General features: G+C 37.7%; 1 protein-coding gene across 3 annotated transcripts in view; it reads right to left on the bottom strand.

The window, feature by feature from the left end:
- SLC25A21 (solute carrier family 25 member 21) overlaps positions 1–23,809 on the bottom strand; it is a 486,164-nt gene that overhangs the window by 199,472 nt on the left and 262,883 nt on the right. Inside the window, exon 2 of one of the 3 annotated variants that reach the window (XM_040476979.1) lies at positions 15,881–15,939. The exons of the other annotated variants lie outside the window; for them this stretch is intronic. The gene's annotated coding sequence lies outside the window, so the exon portion shown is untranslated. The remainder of the gene's footprint in view (positions 1–15,880; positions 15,940–23,809) is intronic. 3 annotated transcript variants of the gene reach the window in all.

Raw genomic sequence — 23,809 nt, forward strand, 5'->3', positions numbered from 1 at the left:
CACACACACACACACACACACACACACACACACACACACACACACACTTCTTCCAAGAGTCCTACTTCCCTTCAGATGTCAATTTGGACAACCATCTTACCAGAAATCCTCGGGCAAAGACTGTTAGTTGTCCCCTAATATTCATCCCCTCCTTGTTCTTCCTGGCTGCCCAGAATAAATATTGCATTTTCCAGCCTCTCTTGCTGGTAGGCATTACCATGTGAGCAAGTTCTGGCCAATGGGGTATAAGTGAAAGTGGTTTGCGCACTTGAATACTTGAGCTCCTGAGAAGACTTCTAAAAATAGGGAGGCTGTTCCTTTCCTCCCTTTTCCTCCTTCCTACTGATGGAATGTGAACCTAGGGTTGGAGCAGGTATCTTGGACAATGAGGTGACTTTGGGCACACAACACAGCAACAGGACAGAGGCAGTCTCTAAATCATGGAGATCTGATCTATCTATCTCCAGGCATCCATGTTGGAGAGAAACGTCCATTTCTTTTAAACTACTGCTATTTGGGTTTTCCGCCATTGTACCTGAACCTGAATCTAACTGATATGCATGCCCTTTGTTGTGCTCCCACAATACCTTGAACTTGTGTTATTACATGGCACTGCAACTGTGTTTTCTTGCCTAAAAGCTCCAGGGGGACAGAGACTCCATCTGCCTTATTCACCTTTGCATCCCATCACTTTGCATAATGGCTGGCACTCAGCAAGCTCTATAAAAATTTGTTGAATAGGGGCGCCTGGGTGGCGCAGTCGGTTAAGCGTCCGACTTCAGCCAGGTCACGATCTCGCGGTCCGGGAGTTCGAGCTCCGCGTCGGGCTCTGGGCTGATGGCTCAGAGCCTGGAGCCTGTTTCCGATTCTGTGTCTCCCTCTCTCTCTGCCCCTCCCCCGTTCATGCTCTGTCTCTCTCTGTCCCAAAAATAAATAAAACGTTGAAAAAATAAATAAATAAATAAAAATTTGTTGAATAAATAAATTAAAGCTGATTAGGGTTACTGCCTCTGCCATTATCTCAGGTAATTCTCAAGATAAACTGAACTGACAGCTATTTATTCTACATTTATGTCATTAGTTTGAGTATTATACAAATAAGCAAGTAAGGACAAGAAACATTGGTAAAAATTATATGAAATAAAGTACATTAAGTACTTGAATACAAAACTGCAATATTGTTCATCACATGCTCAGATGTTCAGCTACATAAAGAAGGCAACCAATCAGCACCTGATTGATTGACAAATAATTCTTGAGGGCCGTGTACATGCTAGGTGCTGTGCTAGGTGCTGGGGACAAAGCCTGAAGCACCATCAAGGGTGCCTAAAAGGCTGAAGGATTTCAAAGGTGGGCACAGGTACGACACATTGAGAAGGGCTTTCCAGGTAAAGGGAAGACATTGAGAGAGAATAGCAATCTGCATAAAACTGTTTCAGGCCCAGGGATTTAGTGCTGCTATTTACAATGCAAAATATTGCTATTTAATTTCTGTATCAATTCTAGTCTTGCATAAACCTTTACTTTTATCCCAAATTGACAACTGTCTTCAAGGAACGATATCATGGTTCTTATAAAACAAATGACAGAAAATACAGACACATATTTAACAAGTTTAAAGTAAAATTGTAATTCATCTGTAGTTTGAGTGTGCTTTATATTTGAAATTACTTGTCCTTGGTCACAAATCTGACTTCTGTAAGGTAGAGACACTTAAAAATTACATATATATATATATATATATATATATATATATATTTATCAATGTATCTATTTCCAGGAGGCAGTGTCTACAGTTCTCACCTACTTGCCCACGACCACCAACAGATATTTCATCTCAACGATAGCCTTTTTCCTGAGAGTTGGAAGTAGAAGAATCACATAGAAGGCATCACTTTCCAGAAAGGATGGGATTGTTCTTTTTCATTCTAGAGATTTAAATGCTTACAACATAAAGCAAAAGATCTTTTTTTTCCCCTATCCCTTTACACCCTGGGCCACAGAAAAGAGACATTGGAAAGTGTCCTGCTACATTGATGGACTGATGACCACAGGACATATTTGACCCCTACTGACTCCTAATGGAATCCAAAAGTACAGAAACCTAGAATGCATCCCTGTGCTTTCCTTCCTGGCCCACCTCTGCTCTCACTCATGAACAGTGTTGCAATGGGCTTCAGTAACCTTTTTAGCAACGGGATGGGAGAATGTGGAAGACAAACTGGGTCCCTGAAAGTAGATTCAAACAGAGATTATTAAAGGCAGTGTTGAGTGATCTTTCAGTTAAAGGTCTTAATTTTAACTATAAACAATGTTTTTATACATTAATCTGTTCTAAGAAACATTAGAGAACAGAGTATTCTAAATTTACTCTGCCATCTTATCACCAAGTCAAGTCACTGTTATCTTTCTCTATGATTCCATTATATATACCAGTTATCAAATATTTAACATTACCAATTATGTTACATTACAATTCTATTACATATATCAAGAATAGCATTTATCATACCAAACTATGCCTAGCAATGTACAGAAATATGTAATGGCCTTTTTATACTTCTCCTCTACCCCCTACCAGCCATTGTAGTATTCAGCTCCAGATATTATAGTCTATGTGAAGGGCATCTCCTGGACTTGTGAAAATGCGTAGTCAAATACAAACCACAGTTCTTTGAGAAGAGGGAGTATTGCCTTTATCGGCCCACTGAGTAAACAGCATCAAATACATGAAAATCATTCAAGAAGTTCTCTACACTCACTCCCTTGGCGATCTCACTCCAACCCATGGTTTTAATCACCATCTATGTGCTAACAACTTGTCAATTTACATTTTGAGTCTAGACTTCTCTTTCAAATCTAGACTTAAGTATTTGATTGCCTATTTGGCATCTGTGCTTCAATATCTAACAGACCTCTTAAAATTCACATGCCTAAAACTAGACTCTGGACCCTCTTCCTTCCCACCCCTACTAAAACAAAACAAAACAAAACACAAAGCAAAACCAATCTGCTCAACCTTAGACTCACTGTGGACTCCTCTTTCTCTCAAAATACTATTCCAACCTATCAGGAAATCCCATTGGCTCTACTTCAAAATATATCCAGACTTCTACCTTCTCTCACTTCCTCTACTGCGCCTACTCTGGTCCAAGTCATGATCATCATTTCTCAGCTGATTAACTGCAACACCTCATTAACAGGTCTCCCTCCATCCACCTTTGACCCCTTCCATCTGTTTTCACCCAGCAGTCTGAATGATCCTTTTAAAGTGGAAGTTATTTCATGCCATTCCTCTGGTTAGCAATGGTTCCCCATGTCTCCCAGAGAAAAGCCATATGCAATCCTGGCCTGCATTCCTTCTCTCACCAATTTTCTTTCTACTCTCTCCCTCACTTTTTCCACTCAGCTACACCGACCTCTTCACTATTTCCCAAACTTGCAAGGACTACTTCAGCTTTCGGTCTTTGCACTTCCCATCCCCTCTGCCTGGAATGCTCTTCCCCCAGTCTCTACTTGGCCAACTACCTTCACGTGGTCAATGAGTAATCGTGACCACTCTAACAGAGAAGCCTGCCCCTCCTTACCCCAGCACTAATAAAACTCTTCATGCTGGTCTGTTTCTTTTTCTATAGGCTGTATCAACTTCTAACAGAGTACATTAATTACTTATTATATTTATTGTTTTATATCTGTCTCCCCCAGTAGAATATAAGCTTCACCAGGGCAGAGATCTTTATCTGTATTGTCCACTGATATGCACTAAGTACCTAAAACATGCCTGACACCTAGAAGTTGCTCAGTAAATATTTGCTGAAAAAAGAAATCCCATTATATAAAATCTACAATGATAAGATTCCTTTTTAGTGATATATAGAAGATAAAGTTTTAAGAATTTAGTGTACAGAATGAGAACTCAGTCAGTCATTCAAGGAATCAATGATAATGCTTTAAACAGGGAGTCTGCTGGTAGGTTCCGAGTCCACACCTATCCCTAAGTAGAACTGGATTATTCCAAAGATAATTTTGGCAAGTAACATTTTATGAAGCAGAAAACATTTCAACATCTCTGTGAACTACAAAGGAATAGCAATGCAGACAAAGAATTGAGGCAGTCAAATCCCCAAGATGTCAGTTATAAGCAAAATCTATGTTTTCCTTTTATCAAACCAAAACTCTTTGCATTGTTCTACAGTCCCGTCCTTAGCATTTTCAACTTAAATCTAAGACTTCTCTTTTGTTTTCTCAATTTCTAACCCTGTTTTAACCATTACCCTAAATGATTTTGTATAATATGTTTAACTCTTGAAAATATAAATGAATCTTTTAATTTTTTTAAAAAGAACCACAGAGGAATAAATGGTTTCAAACTGTGCAAATTTGAAATTCAAAAATAGAACAGCTACAGACACAACTGATATTTTTTCATCTACTCTACTAGTCAAGCAAATCATTACAACATCCTATTTGATAGCCTGCCCAGAAAATGTGGTAGCCCTACTGAATTATAAGCAATGTGAGACTCATAAAGGGAAATCAAATATATTATGCTTTCCCCTAATAACAGTTAAGGCATACTACCTTTGTGGCACAGTAAATTAATACTATGCACACTGAATTGGCCAAATAGGCAATGTGATTTGGCAGGTTTGAAAGATGCTGTTAAAAGTTATGCTTTTGGGAAAGCCACAGCCTTTCTTGAAAAATCTTGAAGTGAATATTTTGAAGTTTACTGTTAGCATGTATCTTTCTAAAGAAACTAACACAAGCAAGGCTGTTAGCATGTATCTAAATGAAGTACAACACTTTTCTTAGTGCATATCCCTTGTTCATATAGAGTTTATTATCTGAGTTGAGAATTTAGAAAAATATATTTTAGAGGTATAGTATATGTATATATTATGATCCAGAAATCATAGTAGATTCAGCATATAAAAAGGATGAAGAAAAGTTGAGGCAGAGTTTAAAAACAAGTGAGTTTTTTTAAAATCACCCTTTGTATGCAAAGAAAGATTATGAAAAATTATGAAACTAATGAAAATCTCACTTATAAACAAAGTTTTTATATTAACTTTTTAAACTCCACTTCAGCTCAATGTAACATCTTTAAAAATTACTGTTTTGTATTTTAACTCAAAGGAAATTATCCTTTTCCTTTTCGTTATACTTAACTCTATATTAGACTTCAAGCAAGCTCCAAGTGCATTTGGGTTAGTGGATCAATTTTCAGATACGTCGATCTTTTATGGAAAGCTAATCGCTCTAGGTGGTCCTTAACACAATTGGTAATGCAAAGAGAAACACCAGGGGGAAATAAGCTGTGGATTAAGTTGGCAGACAGGAAAATACTTTCAGAAGTGTCTTTAAGGAGAAGGAAATGTGAATAAAAGAGAGAGAAATAGAGGTATCATTTGTTTTATTATATATATGATATAATCTACATATATGTATAATAAATGCATACACACACATATATATAAATGCATACACACACGTGTGTGTGTGTGTGTGTGTGTGTGTGTGTGTGTGTATTCAGAGGAAGTTTGCCTGTATTTTGTTTATCTAAAGTTAAAAAAAGTTCAAGCTGACCAGCATTTCAACATTGGAAGTGTATGGAAATGCAGAAGGGCAGCTGAAAGGGGTTAGGACTGTGGCTTAGGGGAAGGGCAGCCTGTCCATTCTACAGAACACTCGCCCCATTCTGGTGACTCTGTTTTCTTACTGCTTCTCAAACAACTAGAAAGACAAAAATATTCTGCTCTGCCTCAGGACTTCTTTCTCACTTATAATATTGGTTTTTGTTTCTCCTTTTTTTTGAATTACCTAGAAAGAAGGAGCTCTCCATTTGTCCCAAGAGTCAGGAACAGAACCCAGTCCTTCCCTGCTTACCCCCCAGTCACGAAGTGAAGCTGGCTTTTACAAGCAAGACGGCATGCCTCCCTTCCCAACTTTACATTCAGTGGCATCATGTCGGTATGATCTGCCACACTGTCATGCAGATGTTTCTAGGCTTCACACACACAGATTTAGTAATGAGAGCAAGGCTTCCATCTCTCAGAAAACAGCTTCCTTTCTCTGCTCTTTTCCAAGGATATGAGCACTTTAAAAAGAGGAGAATAAAGGTGGCTACAATGCCAGCTTTGCCCTTAGTCATCAGACAGACATCTAGAAATAGGAAGAAGTCCTCAGGCAAATCCATAACATCTTGCTAAGAGAAGAATTCAGAATTTTAGTTCACAAGAGGCTAGTTCTTTCTTATCTATAAGTCACAAACAACAATTGCCATCAAAGAAAGAACAGGATGAAGTTACAATGCTTTTCTTCTTGTTCTAATTGGTATTATTTCTTGCAATCTATTATTCATCTTGATGGAGTAAAAGACTTGTGACTTAAAATATTTGCCACCATTGCTTTAATTAATATATAGCCAAGTTTCCTGCATTTAATAAATCACACTGCCTTAAAAACTTACCGTTAGGTGTTTGTTCTTAACTGTATAATTGCTGAATGACCTATTAGTACCATAGCTACAGAAACTCTTATTTTTAAACACTTAGTTAATATCAGACTTTATGCCATGCTCCCATGAACTCCAGCTTACTGAGTCAGCTTACTGTACCTACACTTTAAGTAAATTCCATATACCACATTCTTTATCAAGGTTCGGCTTGTGGGGGGAAAAAAAAGAAGGTTGACTTAGTTTCAGAGACTCCTCTCACTGCTATGTGGCGTTCACACAGTTTAAACACATGATTTCTACTAAATATAGATTAAACTAATATTTATGTCCACATGAAAAACTTGCAAAAATGAAACTGATTATACTTCATGTAAATTAAATACCAACAAGAAACAGTATTTGGGTACTAAAGTATAAGATACTACATAAACACAAAGGCAGATAGATTTCATTATCACAAACATTTAGTTATAATAGTACTGAATGTGTTACTACTCATAGAAACATTATCTAGATAATAAATAAATAATAATATAACAATCTACCCTGGAATTCTACAAGGTGCCTACAAGGTCTGAAAACATAGATGAATAAATATAATATTGTGAAGGGCCTTGTCCACCCATAAAAACTAAATTAGGGGCGCCTGGGTGGCTCAGTCGGTTAAGCTGCCAACTTCGGCTCAGGTCATGATCTCGCGGTCTGTGAGTTCGAGCCCCGCGTCAGGCTCTGTGCTGACAGCTCAGAGCCTGGAGCCTGTTTCAGATTCTGTGTCTCCCTCTCTCTGACCCTCCCCTGTTCATGGTCTGTCTCTCCCTGTCTCAAAAATAAATAAACGTTAAAAAAAAAACTAAATTAATATTAACTATTTTTCATACTTTAGACTCTGTTGACCTCATAGGAAAGGCATGGCTTTGACATTCACTCAAAGACTAGATTTAGCTACCAGATAATTTTTTTTAAGTATAGCTTACATGTATGTTACATTAGTTTCAGGTGTACAACACAGTGATTCAACAATTTATACATTATGCTGTGTTCACCACAAGTGTAGTTACCATCTGTCCCCATACAACACTATTAGAATATCACTGACTAAATTCCCTATGATGTGCCTTTTCTTCCCATGACTTATTCATTCCATCACCGGAAGCCTGTATCTCCCACTCCCCTTCACTCATTTTGCCCAACCTCCTATCCCCTTCCCCTCTAGCAACCATTAGCTTGTTCTCTGTATTTATAGGTCGGATTCTGTTTTTTGTTTGTTCATTTTTTTTAAGATTTCACATATAAGTGAAATCATATCATATTTATCTCTCTTGGTCTAACTTATTTCACTTATTAGCATAATATCCTCCAGGTCCATCCACGTTGTCTCAAATGATACAATCTCATCCTTTTTATGGTGGTGTAATATTCCAGTGTGTGTGTGTGTGTGTGTGTGTGTGTGTGTGTGTGTGTGTCTGTGTGTATACATCTTCCTTATCCCTTCATCTCTTGATGGACACAAGTTGCTTCTATACCTTGGCTATTGTAAATAATGCTGCAGTAAACATAGGGGTGCCTATATCTTTTCAAATTAGTGTTTTTGTTTTCTTTAGATAGTCAACCGTGGAATTATTGGATCATGTAGTATTTTGTATTTTTACTTTTTTGAAGCACCTCCATACTTTTCCCCACAGTGGCTGCACCAATTCAGGCAATTTTTGAATAAATAAAAAGGGAAGAGCAATGTTTATATCATAACTCTAATTTCTTCATGTAAGACTTTGATTTATCTATAAGGATCAATTTCTTCATTTCCCTCTTATACGCAAAAGTATTACAGGAGACATCTGGAACAATGGCAGAAACTAAAATGGCACTTATAAGCCTGGGAACAATACTGGAGCTCCTCCAAAATCCATTCTGTCTTTCATCCATGGCCATGATACCTCAGAAAGATGGCATTTTCTAGCACCTCTTGTGTGTGACCACATGAGTAAGTTCTCACCCAGGTAAGGTGAGAATCATAGAGCCTAAGACTATGAATCCACCTAATTTAAGAACTAATTTCCCCTTCCCACTAACTGGAACTTCAGTGCGGTAGTGACTCAAGTTATACGTTAAAGATAGGTGACAAGACAGGGCCCTAGAGGATGGTGGAGTAACCACTGGAAGGGATTTGTGTCCCAGAGTAATTATGGGGAGCAGAGATTTGATACTAAACTAAGCTATTGCCATCAGGACTTTACATGAAAGAGAAATATACTTTTCATTCTTTGAGACACTGTGTTGTTAGGTCTCTTTGATACAGCAGTTAGGCTTTATCAGTTAGTTTAGGCCTAACACATGCAAATGCCAAATCAGGTAATGTAATCATACAGTTGTCAACTATATTATGAATTCACAAATGGTAACTTTTCTGAATTAAATTCAACCTACCACCAAGGAGGAAAGAGAATTCTGCTTTTTCTCAAAAAGAAGAGTGACAGGGGTGCCTGGGTAGCTCAGTCAGTTGAGCATCTGACTTCGGCTCAGGTCGTGATCTCGTGCTTCATGGGTTTGAGCCCCACATTGGGCTCTCTGCTGGCAGGGCAGAGCCCAGTTAGGATCCTCTGTCCCTTTCTCTCTCTGCCCCTCCCCCACTCTCTATCTCTCTCAAAAATAAATATTTAAAAGATAAAATAAAAATAAAATAGAGAATTTGTAAAAGAAAAAAAAAAAAGAAAAGCGAAAAAAGGAAAAGAAGAGTGACATCATGAAGCGTGCCATCAAGACCAGGGCTATGAAGTTTATTGGGTTCACTAAGCTATGCCTAAGGCTTCTCTTGCTTTGTAATGGGCTTTGGAGCACCAGTAATTGAAAACTGAATCAAGAAAAAGATTTAAACTTGATGTGGAAAATATGGCTCAAGTTGGACCACAATACAATTATCAAAATGAGCAAAGAGTCTAAAATGCCATTGTCTAGAAAAGGAAACAATACCGTTTCTTCCATTGCAGAGTTTAATTTATTCATTATTTGTTTCACACAGCTTGAAAGATACCCCTGAAAGGATCTTTCGGTGTTTTAATGGTGCTAATAGTGTTTTCTAGAATGAACACATATTCCATGTTTTCTGTTTTACCTTACCAGTGAAAAGCTGGAGGAATTTGTGTGAGAGAAACAATGCTTATCTTATTCGTGCAGGTACTCAATTCCAACAAAAATAATTTGTCAAGGCTCCTTTGGTTGTTTGAGACAAAATTCAACACAAATCAGTTTAAATACAAAAGGGGAATTTGTTGGCTTATAATTGAAATGACGGAAATGGCAGGGATACTTGGCTCCAAGACTTTATCTCCCTTTCTCTCATCTGCTTGTCTCTGCTTGTCTTTATTCACTCTTGCTACAGAGATTTCCTAACACAGAGAGGTAACTGCCTGGGAGATCCCCCTGTTCCTACCCAGTAATCTTTAAGATGCAAGAGGCAAGCAGACACTTCTCCAATAACAGAAAAATTCCTGGCAGGGCTTTGATTGGCCTCACAGTGGTCACCTGTGAATCCCTAGTCCAATCACTGTGGGCAAGAGGTTGTGGACATCCGATTGGTCAGGCTTTAGTCACATGTTTACCTCTGGATGAAGGGTTATGGAAAACAGAATTTCAGAGTTTTAAATCTTTTTGTAACATCTTTTTCTTTGTAATTTGACAGATAAGATTGGGTTTGAAATGTTTAAACAATACTCTTGCTGCTTCCTTCTCCAAATAATTACATTTTAATCCTAATTAACTGACTCCCTTTCCATACTACTAACCATCCAATGACAGTGGTACTGGGACTAATTAATTGCACTTCATCTCAAAAAACACTTTCCTACTAGGAGCTCTTAGTTTATAGTTTGGTTATTCTATATTCCTGTGAGATCAGCAAACTTGGAAAGGAAATGAAATGGCTCAAGTTTTAAATATACATATACTGCATGAGATGTTATGTTAACTTGTGGATAAGGCCCTGGCTCACCTAAACTTGTCATTTATAAAATATTTATTGTATCAGGGAAGGTGTGGAGAAATAGGGAAGACATAATCCGTGCTTGAAAGGTTTACATAATAACTCTGGAAGCCATTGCAATAGGGCATCATGATTATTAAAACTGTACACTGCTTCCTGGAGGGGCAAACAGAGGTAACTGGCTGCATGTTACAATCCACAGTTCAGTTTGGCATAGCATCTTGCACAAAAGTATATCCCAAACCACTTTACAGAAGTGAAATTTCCATTCTCAAGCCAATATATGCTATACATTACAGAACAGCTGTGTGCAAACGCTGCCTCATGGGGGGGTGGGCCCCCCACCCTGAGGCATTAGGTCATGAGATGAAAATCCAAAGGAGAACTTAGGAGGCATGGACCAGTAGGGCAGAAAGGAGGGGTAAGAGGAAACAATGACAGGAAAGGAAACATGTTAATTTGCAAGATTTAGAAATGAATCTGTGATAAGCTTAAGATACATCCCACACTTTTTCCCCTAGAAAAAAAATCTAGACAATCTTTAAAATTTTTTTTTAATGTTTATTTATTTTTGAGAGACAGAGCACAAGCAGGGGAGGGGCAGAGAGAAAGGGAAACACAGAATCTGAAGCAGGCTCCAGGCTGTGAGCTGTCAGTACAGAACCTGACGTGGGGCTCGAACCCACGAACTGTGAGATCATGACTTTAGCCAAAGTCAGACACTTAACTGACTGAGCCACCCAGGTGCCCTGAGAGTAGGATAATCTTTTACATGATCCAGAGGAGTAGCAGCAGAAGTTAAACAAAAAAATCATGAAGTGAAAGCTGACAAACTTTCAAAGTAGTGGTATAATTACATAGGATCCGTAATTCAACCATTAGGGGATAAAGGCAATAAAATGATATATTTTGAGGGAACCTGAATTATGGTAAACTATTACCAGAAAAGGTTAGGGGATGAGACGGACAGTGAAAGCTAATTTCATAAACGTAAACACAATGCATGAATTGTGTACTTTAAAGTAAATAGAGGGGCGCCTGGGTGGCTCAGTCGGTTAAGCGTCCGACTTCAGCTCAGGTCACGATCTTGCGGTCCGTGAGTTCGAGCCCCGCGTCGGGCTCTGGGCTGATGGCTCAGAGCCTGGAGCCTGCTTCCGATTCTGTGTCTCCCTCTCTCTCTGCCCCTGCCCCGTTCATGCTGTGTCTCTCTCTGTCTCAAAAATAAATAAAGGTTAAAAAAATTAAAGTAAATAGAATTTTATAAAATACATTTAATTCTAAGACAAAGCAATTATGTTCTTTCAGAATCTTGCCTGGCTTTAAGAAACCATAAAATACCAGCTAGTGGGGAACTGTATTTAACAAATGATGACAGTTTGCTGTGCTTAGACTGGATTTCTAATATAAAATCCTGCTTTTAAACCTAAATAAAAAATTTTAAGTAGAAATAACTCCCAAGAAAATTTATTTTACTATTTATATTTCTTGTCACTTAAATAACATTGAAATATTTTAAAAATTCAAATTCTCCATTTTGGATGTTCACTTGAAGCTTACATTTCTATTTCAAGTATCATCCATATAGCAAATTAGCCTTCCGCACACTGTGTGCCTAAAAAACATTCTTTGAGGGTGCCTGGGTGGCTCAGTCGGTTAAGCGACTGACTGGATTTTGGCTCAGGTCATGATATCACAGGTTGGTGAGATCAAGCCCTACGTTAGGCTCTGCGCTGACAGCATGAGGCCTGCTTGGGATTCTCTCTTCCTCTCTCTGTGCTCCTCCTCCTCTCTCTCTCTCTCATAAATAAATAAACATTAAAAAAATTCTTCAAATTCCATGAACTCCAAGATTATTCACTTAACAACCAGTTTGCATAACTCATTACAAGTTACGAACTTCTGTTAAGGGGATATACTCTTAATTACTGGGGTTTTCCACATAAATAAAAAGTTTTACACTCTGTATCTTGTGTAAGCTATTCATGTGTGGCATATGCTCATTTTAATTTGGCAAGTATCACATTTTACATGACACATATAATACCATGTGCGAAAAGTGAAGAAATCAAATCCGTAATGTATTATTTCCTGAAGTATTTGGAAATACTGCACACTTAGTTGGGTTGTAGATAAATTTGGTCTGTCTGGCCTTTCAAAGACATGGAAGATACACAGATTATCACTGATTTAGGCAGCATAACAGGGGTTTAGCAATGACTGATACATATGAAATTTCCACTAAACTGGGTACAATTGGGTTTTCCTTTACCTTCTTAAATGCCCAGTATTTTTTTTTAAAAGCCATACTACTTGAAAAAAAAAAAAAAACCAACAACACTGTGTCTTAGAAGGAAAATCAATGGACCTTTCACGAATTTTCATACTATCATGTATCTTAAGAATAATTATGGAATAAAGGATCCTCCCCTGCACGTCCATCTCCTCCATATGCTCACTCCAGAAGGAAAGGCAGAAGTGGTTAACAGTGTTGGATGCAGAGTCTGAATGATAATCTTGGTTTAGCAATTTCCTTATCTGTGTGATGGAGGCACAAACTGTACTGACTTCAGCACTCAGCACAGTGTCTGACATAGTATAATCATGGGATAAACGGTGGCTACTCTTCTTGCTGCTATCACTATTTGTAACTCTGAAACTTCTCAGATAACCCTGAGAAGTGTTCTAGAGACCATGATGGTGAAGCTTCCAGCTGTACTACTGATGGCATCCTCCCCAGTTCCAGCCTCATCTCAGAATCTAGTCATTCTAGTGGGGACGGGGGGGCAGGGATGGAATTGCAGATGGCTTTTCAGCCTGGGAAGGCTCTACTCTATTGGCTGCTGTCTCAACTGTGCCTTTCTCTAAGGAGGGAAGCATGTAGTAGAAACACACACACACACACACACACACACACCCCTCTGAAAATCTCTGTTTGAGCTCTGTATCAAGTTTCACAGATCACTTATTCCAGGGGTTCTTAACCTGTGGTTGAACTTTGGAAAGAGGAAGGTGTCCACGAATTCCTAGAAATTACATGCTAAATTTTTCTTGTTTAGTGTTCATTTTTATGACAAGAGAAACCCATGACTTTCAACAATTTCTCTAAAGATTCTGTGCCCTTGAAATAAGGACTCATTGAGCTTCAATTTCCTCCTCTATAAGATGGGAATAAAAATAATGGTCATATTGGCCTTACTGGGTGTTCTGAGGATCCATTAGAGTGTGAAAGACTATAAGTCATCACTATATAAGCATTTGCTATTCCTAACCTTGATGCCATTATTTCTTTTTATCAGTTTGTGTGCACACTTCTGATTACACAGTATCATCCACAAGGAACTCAAAATCTTCTATCTACTTTTTGAAAACCATGTCATAGCTTGCCCAAGCAATAAGCATTGAAAAGAAGATTGAGGCACTACCTCCAGAAAATAGTCTACAGATGTGTTTTGTTCAGTTCACACAGTGTTCTTTCAAGAATGAGTTGGTTGTCAACATTTAGAAATCAGGAGTTTTCACATAAAAAAAATCAGATTTCAGGTTACCTGAAAAACTGAAATATCTGGCATCCCTGAGTCACCTTTCTGCAAGACAACAACTAGCCAGAGCTGAGTACAGGGACATGTGCCCCCTGTATGCCATTGTTGAATCTGGCCCTCCTGCTTCCCTTGTTTGGCCACATAAGTGTCTCTAGCCTATAGTTATGAAGTCTAAATCTTAACTGAGTATAATCATTCTGTTTTGAAAATATATAAAATAAGGTGTCATCTCCCCTTCTTTTTCTTCTTAGAAAGTTCTTTCAAACCTCAAACATGGAATATTTAGAATAAACATTCAGGTATTAAAGGAAAAAGTATATTCTCCACACATACTGCTCTTCAGATTAGCAAATTCTTATTTGTTGAAAGAACATCCTCTAACAGGAATATTGAAGGGCAAGACACACAACATGATTACAAGATCCAAGAAAGAGGTAAGTGATGTGATTGGGGAAAAGCCATAAGTTTATCCAATGGAAAGTCATGACCCTCACTCATAATTTAAGCTTGTACAAATCAATTAGGTATAAAGGAATAAATGGATTGCTAACATATAATTTGGAAGAACTTGACATGAATCAGCAACTGAAAGAGCCTCCTAATTTTGACCTGAGCAAAAATGTCACTTTTAAGAATAAGAAAAATATGAAATATAGGAAGGTGTCTGTTTCTCTTAATTTTTGTAGGTGACAAGAGATATCATAAGGCTGACTTTTCTCTGGAACTTACAAGGAGGAAGAACCACTTTGAAAATTGAAAATGCATGGCGAAAATTTAAGGTTTGGGAAGTTCTGGATGTTCTCCCTTTTAAATCAAATATTCTTTCATGTTATTAAGAGCCCCCAAATAATGAGTAGGCTGCTACAGATTACAATAAAGAAGAAAAAAATGATACCAGGGAATCCACTTAGGTATGATTAGAATTGACCCTCTTTCAATACAGTTCTTAAACTCTAGTCCAAGATTATTTGCTCTAAGGAATGCTCTATTTTTAAAATTGTTGATATTGACATTAGAATTTTGATTCAGAAGAAAACCATATCAATTACATAAACTTGTGAAAGATTTCAAGATTTACATGGTCATTACCAAACTAAAATTTATGCTGGATCATGTACTATTGTAAATGTTTCGGCAAGAGCGATGTGGTGTAACAGAGGCCATCCATTCGAGCGGTAGAACCTGTAGGAAGTTTTTCTTAACCTAATTGCAGGGGCCATTTGGGTTAGAGCAAGGTTGCACTGTAAATCTGCCACTCCTAGAGGGCCAACTTTCTCAATGCATATTGAACCAATATTCTTGCTATGAAACTGTGTAAGCTAGATTCTGTGCCACTATAGTACAATGCTCCTCAATAAACTTGTTTTCACAAAAAGTTTGCCCACTCATGCGTCCCAAGGCTGTTGTAATCTTCATTGTTGAGGCTGATCTAATAGCAGGGACATTATTCTATTTCTTGACATGTTTAAAGTTCTCTAATGAATAAAGCTAACAGCTTATGGCTGCTTCAACTGTCACTTGATTACCCCGAAGGGATTTTCTTTTCTTTTTCTTTTTTTTTTTGTCTTTAAAATTGGCCTCCTAGTTTGTTTTTAACTACCTTGTGCACAGAGGTCTGAAGGGGAAAGCAGATCAAAGATCAGCTCGCAACATAAAAAGCAGCTGTAGTTAATTACAGGCAAATGAAGGACATCTGACCAGATTCTTTATGAGCCGCCTTGTCACACATTCAACAGTCTATAATCTCTGTGACCTTGTCCCTTGGTCCTGAACTGTCGCCAAACCTGAGAAATGGATATGTGTCAAATTATATATGAATTAAAAAAAAAACGGGAGGAATGTTCAGGGTGTGACTTAGGAAAGAGTGAGTGATGTGGAAGAAGAACACAGTAAACGCGGAGTTACCTGGGATATATAGAAGTCACCTGGAGTTTCCATCGTAAAGTAGCAAGTCTTTTCTCACACTGAAAATAAAGTCATTTGTTATAAAGAGGTAGAGGTAGGTAATCAGATTATAAAAGTTAACATGTGAGAAGTGAAATGCAATACTTACTCTGCTATGATTTGAGAGAAATGAACAATACTCCTAGTGTCCACTATTTGACTTCTCAAAAAATTTTTAACTGTTCTTGTTTTTAAGATGCTATTAAAATCTAAATGACTAAAGTAAAAAATAAGGTTTTCTAATTTTATTTCAATTTTTTATTTTAGAAAGAGAGACAGTGCACGTGAGTGGGGAAGACGGGCAGAGAGAAAGAGAATCAGAAGCAGGCTCCATGCTCAGCATGGAGCCTGACACGGGGTTCAATCCCACTACCCTGGGATCATGACCATGAGCTGAAATCAAGAGTCAGATGCTCAACCAACTGAGCTATGCAGGCGCTCAGTTTTTCTAATTTTATTATTAAAAAATTTTTTTTTAAATGTTTATTTTTGAAGGAGAGAGAGACAGAGTATGAGTGGGGGAGGGGCAGAGAGAGACAGAGACAGAGACAGAGAGACAGAATCTAAAGCAGGCTCCAGGCTCTGAGCTGTCAGCACAGAGCCCGACGTGGGGCTCGAACTCACAAACCGCAAGATCATGACCTGAACTGAAGTTGGATGCTCAACCGACTGAGCCACCCAGGTGCCCCATCAGTTCTTCTAATTTTAAGAGCAATACATGTTCATTCTACATATTGAAAAGTCCCAGAAATATCTAAGAAAAAAATACCCCCAAAACCCAGCCTCTGAGAGAATCCTGTTAAGATTTATATTTAAATCAAAACAAAAGAAAAAATTGAGCACATACTACTGAAAAATCAGTGAAGTTGCACTGTTTGTTGATGGCCAACATGGTTACAAAGCATGGATGAGTGAATGAAAGGTATGGGTTCTGGTAAGTCAGTACCCTGTATCAGCAGTAGGAAAATAGCTGTTAAGGGCCTACATTGGCCCCTTAAAAATGCATCACCAGCATGGATAAAGGAAAAGCCACTGTATCCTCTATAAATCCCAAAGTGATCAGATAGCTCCTGTTTCTGCCTGTTAGCTTACTTCATATAGGCCCAGAATGGCACACTCCTTGCCCCAACCTCCACTTTCTTTTGACTAGAGGTTGGGGATTATAGGAAAAATGCCTACTTTACAGGACTGTGTAAGGAAATAGGGGATCATATTTCTAGGTATGCTGTGGAAACTGCAAAGTATTAATTATTTATTAACTATTGTTAGCAGTAATTGAGGTGCCATGGAAAACATTAAAAATGATTAAGAGTCTACCTTCAAGGAGTTTTTATCAAGTACTTTGAGGTACAATACATAAACAAAAAAACTTTAATTAAAATTTGAAAATAGGTTCAACTTTACAATGCAATGTACCAGGTAATCATCAAGTTACCTGTAAACATCTGAGAAGGAATGATACCATAGCCTATAGGTTTTGGTTTATTTGTTTCTAAACAAACATATCAGAACTAACCAACATGAGTGAGTGTGATCCTTTTCAAAGCTGTCACCTTCACTGCCTATAAACATGAAAAAGGTATTGCCAAGGTTTAAAAACTTTTTTGGATTCTATGGGATTCCCTTGTTGTATATAACTTTTAAACACCTAAAGTTGTAATTTTGAAGACAGATTCAATTTCTGGAAAGAACTGAGTATCAGATAGAACCAAGAATAGTGAATACAGAGACTGATACCTAAAGAAATGTCACCACATATTAATGAAATCATTTTATAAAAGACAAATTATTTCTGAAGAGAATTCCAAGAGTGGGTATCCAAAAAATATTTTGATTAAGGCAGTGCCTTGAAATAAGCTACTATTCAATATTCAACACTGTGAATAAATTCTGATTTATTCTCCAGTTTAAAAAGTCCTGGTTACTTTATATTCAACTCTGTAATTTCATAGGACTTCAGAGGAGGGAGATACGAGAAAGCTTTGCAGTCTAATTTGGACTTGATTTGTTAGCAGATGAAGAGTGAATTTTAGAGAAGTTGAGTGATATGTAAAAAATTATGGTAGGTCACAGAGAACTTTTAGGGCAGTGAAAGTATTCCTTATGATACTATAACGATAGATACATGTCATTATACATTTGTTATAAATCATAGAATGTACATCACCAAGAGTGAACCCTAATATAAACTATGGACTTTAGGTGATAATGATGAATCAATGTAGGTTCATCCATTCTAACAAAAGTACTGCTCTGGTGGGGGATGTTGATAATAGGAGGTGTTGTGTGTGTGTATAGGAGCAGAAGGTATATGGGAATCCTCTGTATCTTTTCCTCATTTACATTCTAAAAAATAAAGTCTATTAAAAAATGATGGTGGGGAATCACAAGGCATTGATGGGAGGAAAGAATAATTAGAAATCATTCCAGGCAAAGGATAAAAAAGAGTATAAATGAGAGAAGAAGGCAGAGCTCTGGGAAATGAAAGGATTTCAACACAAGGCTATCCAATAAAACTTTTTGCAATTACGGAAACATTTTATAATCCGTGCTATCCCACATGGCAGCCACTAGCCTCATGTGTGGCTACTGAGCATACAAAATGTGGCTATTATGACTGAAGAAATGATATTTTGTTTTTGTTTCCTTTTAATTAATTTAAATGTAAATAGCCATATGTGTATAGCAGTTACCATTCTAGATAATGCAGGATGGAGCATGGAGTGACGGTGCTGTGAAATAGGAATGGAGAGTTACATAGGATATAGCCAGACACTGGAGGATCTTCAGCTAAGTTAGGGAACATTAAATTTATCTCAGGGAACATGAGAAGCCAATGAAAAGATTTAAGAGGGGGAGTAACTCACATAATCAATTTATTTGCTTTTTTGCATCAGGCTACAACAGAAAGGATGGATTAGGGTTGGGATGATGGTTGAGGCAAGGGTGCCAGGGAAGAGGCTATTGGATCATCCAGACAACAGATGTAATATCCAAAAGGGTAGAAATAAAGGCACGGCACTTGAGGGACACTTGGGAAGTGGAGAAAAGGATGGATTGGATGTTAGGAATAAGGGAGGTGGAGGGAGAGATATATATGAGACCTGAGGATGATGGACGATGGAACCATTCACTGAAGAACAGCTCTGAGGAGAATGACAAGTTCAGTTAGGGACATGTTGAAGATGAGGGGCCTGCTAGGCATCCAAGTGGGATGATACACATTTGTGAGCCATGCACATGTGGATGGCCATGGAAACAATGGGAGGGGATAACACTCTTCAGGGTGAGTCTGAAAGTAAGAAGAGGGACTAGGACAAAACCCCAAAGAATACCAACACCCTGACATGATTCTTCTGTTTTTATATCATTCTTCTATTCATCCCTGCCTATTGTAGCAAGCGATATTAATCTGCACTTGTCTTTTAAATTAAAAAAACCCAAGCTCACAGTCTCAGTGCTCCATGGCACCCCACAGTATTTGGCAATTTCTCACCACCCAACCCCCCATTTTTAGGAGGCACTGGCATATGAACAGTATTATTCTAAATTTGGGTTTTTTCATTCAGGACACAATTTCAGAGAAAACAGAGTGAACTCTGCTGCAAAAAAGAAAAATTACTGGTGACAGAAACTATATGAGTTAAGCATGTTTTAAAAGAAGTTAATAAGAACACAGTCATCAAAAAAAACTCCACAAGGTTTCTCTCTCCTGTAAACAGATTAGCAAACAAATGTCCAGTGCCCTTACTACATTTGGCAAGCCATCAAACAAGCTACTAACAATTAATCACATCACAAAACAAGAAAATATACTGATTTTTTAAAGTGGAAGCATAACACAAACTCTCCTAGCTAAATACAAACAATGATACCATTCCAGCGAATTCAAGTTTGCTTTATGAAGTTTTTACTATGCAAATCATAGCCTTAATGGAGGGTGCCATTGCTCCTATACAGAACTTGTGATCACGCATGGTAAAGGTATATAAGTACCACTCTTAATTATTCAGGTGTATCAGACTATCAAATGCTCTTATTTGAGGAAGCGTAGCTAGTAGATTAACTGAGATACTACTTACTTCACTTTAAATATTCATAAAAGCTAGCAGGCAATCCAAGTGTAAGTCTAGGGACCTTAGGGTCATTCTTATTTCAAGAACCCGACAGGCACGTCTCCATAAATAGATTATGATAGACCCCAAGTTGGGACATTCTTTAATTTAACAGCCTCTTATTTAGCATTTACTAAGTATCAAAATAGAGAGAGCTTTCACCATCCTGCTGAGCAGTTTGGACCTTACAGGTATGAAATAAGAAGTCTCAAAGTGTTGGAAGATGAGAGATGGTGGGGTAGTGACAAGATCTCATCTTTGTTTTCAGAAAGAGAACATTGGCAGCAGAACTACAATGCAGACAGACCAAATTCATGAGCCCAGTTAGAAGATTTACATTAATAGGGACGAAAAAAGATTAGTCCATGAAATTGGGAAGTGGTGACGGGGATGGAGAGAAAGGGATTAAATATACTTAGAAGTTGATTGGGAATTGAGAAATAATTCGGAGATTATCGCCTGGGGTGATTGAGTAGATGTTTTTGATCCCAGGGGGTATATCTCTAAAAATATTAATTATTTCTTAGCTTCTATTTGTGGTACTCTCCTAAGAAGTACCTTGGAGGTGTTAAAAACTCATTAGTGGCTTATTTTGGAATTATACTCATTTCTTTATTGAACAGACCTGTCAAGTAGTTAATGATCTGTAAAACTCTTAACTGAACCGGGAAGAGCTCTTTAATTCCTTAAATCAAAGATCCTTTTATTGTATTTTGTAAATTCTGATTTGCTTCTCTAAATGAATTGTATGTATCTTTCAGTGTGTGTTTTCTAGCCCCTGAACTGTGAGGAAAATTTTATTGGTTTTCAATATGATCAAAGGGAAACCAAACCCAAACTGTTAGCTTTCTAAAAATCAACATACTAGAGATTTTAAAAGCTCTTGTGAAACTAAATCAGCAGTTGTCGTGAAGCTGTACTCTATTCCTAAAATGATATTTCTTTTTTTACTTTTATTGCTGCTTCTACTAATAATAATTCTATTACTCTTACTACAACTATTACTATCATCACCACTATTAAAACTAGCTTACTTTAAGTGCTTTTATATATCAAAGCTGTTGCACATATTTTGTGTATTAATTCATTCATTAACTCATTGCTGACAAAAGTATTCACAGCAGCACTCTGAAGAGAATACCAAAATTTCCCCACTTTATTAATGAGAAGATTGAGGCACAGGGAAGAGAAATAACTTCCCAAGCCCCCGCAACTAGTAAGAGGCAGAGTTGAGATCCAACCCTGTTGTGCCCTATTACTTTGGTGGTCACCAATCAACTATACCTCCCAGCATTCCGGTCCTGGTGGAATGCCCTTTCCCATTGACTCCAAGCTCACCCCATGACTGATTTTGGACACTGAGACATTAGCATGTGTTATGTAAGCAGAGGCTTAATAAGCCACTTTCACACTGGTATTTTCTCAGCTGGCACACTTATTTTGGAGATCCAGCTGCCATGTGCTGAATAGTCTAAGCCACATGGAGAGGCCACATGAAGGAGAACAGAGACTCTCCAGTCTCGCCCAAGAGCCTATGCCAACAGCCAGCCACGTGAGGGAGTCATCTCTGCCACTGCAGCCACCATTTGATTGTAACTGCATGAAAGACTCCAATCAAGGCCAGCAGAACTACCCATGTGTGTCCAAGCAACCTGCAGAATTGTGAGACATGATAAAAATGGCTGTTTTAACAAAACTCAATTAGTCTGTGCTCTTAACCACTTTGCTATCCTGAGCTACAGTTACCTTCCTAAAAAATCATTACAGATACCTAGCTAGCTAGCTAGGTCTATATCTCTATGTATCTCACTGAGTAATTCTTTACTGTGTGCTTATTATAGCTACTTACTATCTTAAATCCATACTTATAAAATGTGTCTTCTCTGTGTGGTATACTACATGACTTATTATCTATCTTAAATCAAAAATATATCCTGGGAATTAAAAACTGATAAACTCCCTATCCATTGCCAAGAAAGTTCAGTTTTACCACAAGAACCAAGTTGTAGAAAGGATTAGACCTATTTCACTAACTCTGTTAAGAATTTATAACAACAATGTTTACTCGTTCAATCATTCAACAAATAGTTAAAATTTATTGCACAAATATTATGTACCAGTAACCATGCTAAGCAGTTTACATACATTTGCTCCTCACAACCATAAGGTTGTACGAGGGATGGGGATGTACTAGAAACCATGCTGGAGGTCATGGCTAGTAAGCGTCAGAGCCTGACAAGGCTCAAGTTCATCTAACTTGAGTCCAAGATCTTGACCCACATTCTGCTGCACTTGGTACCTCTCTACAGGCAGCAGGCACTAATAAAATCCTAGTTGATTATGGCAGTTAAGGCCTTAGAATCTGACTGAAAGCATTACTGAATATACAGTCTCATTAAAAATGAGTCTCACTCAAAACTCCCATTTCTAGAAATTGAATTCAATGAATACATTGAATTGATGTAGTCTAAAATTGAAGATAAATCTATAGATTATTTTAAAATTAATATACAAACACAAATTAATGTTTAATGCATAAACTATTTTGTGGGTAAACGTTTGCCTACATGTTAATTTGCCAAGATTTTAAGCCTCTGCTTGGCTAAAGGTAATCCTTCTTAGGCAGGAGTCCTCCTTGGACTATCCTCGTTAAATTAGGTGCACATCTTAGCTCTCTTGTAATGTATCACAGTGAATTCTAATGTTCTATTCACCAATCTACCTCCTAATTCTCTTCCACCCACACTGGATTGTGTGGACTTTCAGAACAAGACTTATTTATTAAAAATTGATTTTATCATAGGGGCGCCTGGGTGGTGCAGTCGGTTAAGCGTCCGACTTCAGCCAGGTCACGATCTCGCGGTCCGTGAGTTCGAGCCCCGCGTCAGGCTCTGGGCTGATGGCTGAGAGCCTGGAGTCTGTTTCTGATTCTGTGTCTCCCTCTCTCTCTGCCCCTCCCCCGTTCATGCTCTGTCTCTCTCTGTCCCAAAAATAAATAAAAACGTTGAAAAAAAAATTAAAAAAATTGATTTTATCATATAGCATCTTTGGTGAAAGAATAAATCGCTGGGTAGAAGGAGGCCTCAAGGCAACATTTCTCCCTTCTCTCCCCAGCAGCCACCCGCTGGGTTGCCTTTCCACCTGCCACTGGCTGAGAAAATCTGTTCATTCTATTAAGAGATAATATTAATAATGTAACTTTAAGTAATAATGTAATTTTAAGTAACGGTGAAACTTTAAGTTTTTGTTATTTTAAGTCATTTCTTTCCTTCCAATTTCAAAAAACTTTTGACCTATACAATATGGGTTTAAGGACCAGAAAATGATACATTAAAAAAAAGAGAGAGAGAAATTCCTAACACAAAAACTACTATATAAGCTTCTATATTGTTTACATAGTTAAAATCCAAAACGTATTTTGGGAAGAATAAACACCTTAAAGTAGAGGCAGAAGTAGTGATGTCTGAACTGACTTAGGAAGGATAAGAACGAGTTGTTTGAGTAGATGTTTATAATCCTTCTCATTATTAGTGGTAGAAAAATAGGGGATAAAAAGTCTGAGTGAAGTGATTCCTTAGTCTATTGTAAATCGTATGTTGTCAAAAGAACCTTTTATAGATCATTTAATTGTAATCAGAGTAAATCAATCACAGCAAATGCTAAGTATTAATTGTCTTAGGTACTAAGTTAAGTATGAATGAATGGAAAGCACCACGTGGGTATGTCTTTGATAGACATGGAAATTCAGAATCAGATAGGTCAGAACAGTAAACCT

Source organism: Herpailurus yagouaroundi, unplaced genomic scaffold (assembly GCF_014898765.1).
Source record: "Herpailurus yagouaroundi ecotype Mexico unplaced genomic scaffold, PumYag 141, whole genome shotgun sequence".
Taxonomy (NCBI): domain Eukaryota; kingdom Metazoa; phylum Chordata; class Mammalia; order Carnivora; family Felidae; genus Herpailurus; species Herpailurus yagouaroundi.